At 40.7% G+C, this 4515-nt stretch overlaps 1 protein-coding gene across 5 annotated transcripts in view; it reads right to left on the reverse strand.

Moving 5' to 3' along the window:
• Positions 1-2758, reverse strand: part of LOC109416544 (protein Mo25) — a 43121-nt gene extending 40363 nt beyond the window's left edge. The window contains exon 1 of one of the 5 annotated variants that reach the window (XM_019690628.3): positions 2602-2758. The gene's annotated coding sequence lies outside the window, so the exon portion shown is untranslated. Of the gene's footprint in view, positions 1-2547 lie in introns of all 5 variants that reach the window. The other 4 variants (XM_019690627.3, XM_019690625.3, XM_019690626.3 and 1 more) reach the window with 4 other exon arrangements.
• Positions 2759-4515: the final 1757 nt, after the last annotated feature.

The following is a 4515-nucleotide window of genomic DNA, read 5'->3' on the forward strand; positions in this document are numbered from 1 at the left end:
TCCACCAGCAGCAGCCTAACTTTACCAAACACCGTATCTAACAAAATCCACAAACGGAGAAAATCCAAGTGAAAGTTAGCTGTTCCCATAGCAACTCATACATTAAGCATTTCGGAAACGTGAAAAATTTGAAAAAATTCGGGTATTTTTTACAAATCATTCCCAAGGTGAATGATACAAGTAATCCTCAACGAAATTCAGCGCCTCAGTTAAAATTCTTTTTTTTTTTGTTCACATATGTTACATACGGTGTTTGGTAAAGTTAGGCTTGAATTCATGGTGTGATGCGGCTTTATGCTTACCGTGGCTAGAAATGAATGGCTAGCGGATCTAATATTTAAAAACCTAACTGCTAACGGAGCCTATGGAGCACCAGAGCGCACTCCACAATATTTTACCCATACTGCGCTAACCGGAGCAATAGTGCAGTGGCCCTTATATTTCTCCGAGACAATCAGCTGCTCTTCTTTAGTCTCAAACACAAACTAAGGAAAAACTTTAGAGAATACAAAAATGGCTGCCAAAATGGCCGACTTGGACTCATACTCACGTGTTCAAGACACAGTAATCTTAGAAAATCGTAAACAAGTGCGCTCGATTTGGAAAAGCTGCCTCTTTGAAGAGTTGATTCTTGCCTAGTTTGGGTAGTGGCTACGGTTGGGATAGCTCAGATCAATCTTCAGCATGTTCTTTTACGCAACGATCAATATTTGTACTTATGTAAAATGGCACATCCCAAGTGGCCTTGGTCCAAAACATTACTTTCGTACTTTCTATCTAGAAAACCTTGTGAACCCGGTGTTTGCTACTTTCAGTAAAAATAAAATGGCAAATTCGCGTGTCATACCTCGAGCTGTGCAGTAGGGCCCATATAGCCGAGGCGGTAAACGCACGGGTATTCAGCATGACCATGCTGAGGGTGACGGGTTCGATTCCCGGTCGGTCCAGGATCTTTTCGTAAAAGGAAATTTCCTTGACTTCCTTGGGCATAGAGTATCTTCGTGCCTGCCACACGATATACACATGCAAAATGGTCATTGGCAGAGGAAGCTCTCAGTTAAAAACTGTGGAAGTGCTCATAGAACACTAAGCTGAGAAGCAGGCTTTGTCCCAGTGAGGACGTTACGCCAAGAAGAGGAAGAGGAGGAGGACCTCGAGCTGTGTGCTTGTCAACAATGCAATCGTTGCTACACTCGTCTTTGAATTAACCACTAGAGATATGTGTCCTGTCACAACACAATCGATGTATCGATGTATGTGTAGGTCGAAGATAGTTATCGCTTGTCGAACTCATATCAGCAGGAGCTGAATTCAGCAATAGGCTGAATTGGATGATGAGATAGCTCACACTGGAGCATCACATGACTTGATTTGACCTGAGCCAGCTATTCCGATATCGAAGTGTTGGGTTAAGCTTCGGATTGACACCTGGCCTGCACTCAACACAAACAATAGGACAGATTGGTGAAGTACTAGATTTGTAGTAATGAGCTGAATTTTAGTATGGTGAGAAGGTCAGTTCTCCGTTTCTGCAATGAAATGATGCAAAAAGCGTGGGTATTATGATTCCTTGCCTAATTTGATGCTGTTTGAGCAAAACTTTGGATAACTATGTTGTTTATGTTGCAAGAAATGGAGAAAACAACAACACTGTTGCCCAAAGTTTTGCTCAAACAATTGACTGAGTTATAGTGGCAAATAGACGAATATAGAAGCCACCGCTCAAGAGGCGCGATACCCTACATAAACAATAAGACTACATAATAGGACAGATCGGTGAAGTACTAGATTTGTAGTAATGAGCTGAATTTTTGTATGGTGAGAAGATCAATTCTCCGTTTATGCAATGAAATGGTGCAAAAAGCGTGGGTATTATGATTCCTTGCCTAATTTGATGTTGTTTGAGCAAAACTTTGGGCAACAGTGTTGTTATTTTCTCCATTTCTTGCAATATAAATAATATAGTTATCCAAAGTTTTTCTCAAACGGCATCATATTAGACAAGGAATCATAATGCCCACGCTTTTTGCACCATTTCATTGCAGAAACGGAGATGTGACCTTCTCACCATACAAAAATTCAGCTCATTACTACAAATCTAGTACTACACCGAACGTGCCCCATTATTATTTTTCTATGAACAAGTACTTTGCACGTCTATGTCACCATTCTTTAGCAGAATCTCCTCTACAACATTCTCGGTCACTAGAGCAATCGGATCCATAACAAACTTTTAAGGACGATTTCATCGACAATTTCGTCCACATATGCAGCACAACCCATTTTTCCTGGATTCCGACACTATCCCTTCCGGAATCGGACCAAATCCTAGCCCGATACTGTTCGGAACCGTTCAGCTTCTAAAGCGTAGTTTATTTTCCTCTCTTCTCCACTCTTGTTTCCGCCTCTGGCAAGCTCTCTTCTTTGCATGCGGAGCCTCCTCCACCGAGGGCAAACTTCCACCAACAAAAAAAAAAAACTTCACTCTTTCCGCGATTTTCCATCAAGCACTTTCCGAACAATCCGACACCGATCGGGAAGTCCCACCGTTATAAATACCCCCGGAAAGCACTCGGAATTACGTGACAATGAAATTCGTACCACTGGAAAGGACGGGAACACTATTTTTTCCTGCGCGAATAGCCACACAACACGAAGACGACCTTTTCGACGGTGCGACGATTTTCGTTTTAACACTTTTTTGGCCTTTGCTCTGCGCTCCCGTTGCGTTGATTTTCACTATTTTGACAGTTCGCTTTTGTGCTGCAAATTCGTTCTTGCCCGATGAAAGCGAAAAATCCCTCTCAATCAGATGGGAAGGGGAGGGCACTGCACAGTGGTTCTACAAAATTGTATACATTTTTGAGTTGCATAATTCGCCTTGACGGAACTCTTTGAGAGAATTGCTCTGTGCGTGAAAACATTTTTTTTTAACATGGGAAAGGATAGGAGCTGCATTTTCAAATGCTTCTAAAATATTTTAGGGACTTCAGATTGAAAAAAGAGTTAATGTTTTGCAATATACTTTCAATTAGCTACACTATAACTGGTTTTAGACAAAATGTTTTTAAATCACAATGTTATGTCTATAATATAGCTTATCAAAATCTCATTCGATAACATTAAGAACGTTTTGCTTAAAAAAATTTCTATAAAGAATTAGAAGCATTTGAAAATGCAGCTCCTATCCTTTCCCATGTTAAAAAAAATTGTTTTCACGCACAGCGCAATTCTCTCAGAGAGCCTCCGTCAAGGCGAATGAACCAGTTAGGAAAAAATGATCATTATGCTATTATGGATGATGGGGGATCAAAGGCCTATATGCCCTTTTTAAAATTTTGATCCAGAATTCTGGAGCAACATTTGAAAAGGGCATACAAGCATGAAAAGGGTATAAGCACAGACAAACAGACGTATCACTTGGAAAAAATTGCGATAAAAATCATCGTCACGAAAACATAATCGCCCAATGCTAACCAGGCTGTGTTACGCAAATCACTCAGTAGGTGGCAGTAGTGAGCAAACGTCAAACAGGAACAAAAACGATGCGAGCGCCGTGACCGAGCGCTTTGCGAAGTACAAAATATTTGAACTAACCGTTAAAAAGGGTAACGATGACAAGTGAGTAGAGTGAGACGTCTGTTTGTCTGTGATTTTATTATTCTGTTCTTTTTCACTTGTAATAAGCTTAAAATAAGAAGATCAGGTGCGCTGGTTTTGTTTACGAAGAGATTTGTGCCTTCAAAATCGTGAGTAGGTGCCAAAGAAGGCCATTGTGGCGGCCATTTTGGGATTCTAACAAGTCTGTCCTTAATCCCATAGTAAATTAGAAAAATAAAATTTAAAATTGTTGGCCAAATTACCCCGACGAGGGCTGAACAAAAACACCACATAAGACTTCTCTTGTTTAAATACCTTAGATGACTTTCAAATTAGTTTATTTTCCATATACAGTTAACTTTCGTACGTTGCACTAATCCCATACAGATGAAGTTGCGGGGGACTTCTTTATAGTGGTTTCGCAGCGCGGCGTCACGAACACTAATGCAAATCTACTGGTTGAAAATATGCCCATTTGATTTTGCCGGGAACAGCTGATTTTTGTTTACTATTTTCAACCAGTAACTCAGGTAGTGTTCGTGTAATGCAACGTGTACGTACACGCAACACCACTAAAAGCAGAAACCACTATAGGGAACTGTGTGACAAAAACACAGTAGGCAGCCAGAACGACTGTCTGTCTGACACTTATGGATTCGGAAACTACTGAACCGATCGGTGTGAAATTTTGTATGTGGGTATTTTTGGAGCCGTGGAAGGTTCTTAGATTGGTGTGAGATCTCTCCGGTCGAAATTAAAGCTCTACAGCGCATTTTTGAAAAATAGGGACAAAGACCTCTTGGTGGCCCTTCTCAAATGTTGCTCCCAGAATTCAGGTTTCAGTGCACAGTTGCAGAATCCATCTATCACAAACCTGTCACTTTCTATTTTCAGTGTTTCTTTATGTTTTCTCAC

Source organism: Aedes albopictus, chromosome 1 (genome assembly GCF_035046485.1).
Source record: "Aedes albopictus strain Foshan chromosome 1, AalbF5, whole genome shotgun sequence".
Lineage (NCBI taxonomy): Eukaryota > Metazoa > Arthropoda > Insecta > Diptera > Culicidae > Aedes > Aedes albopictus.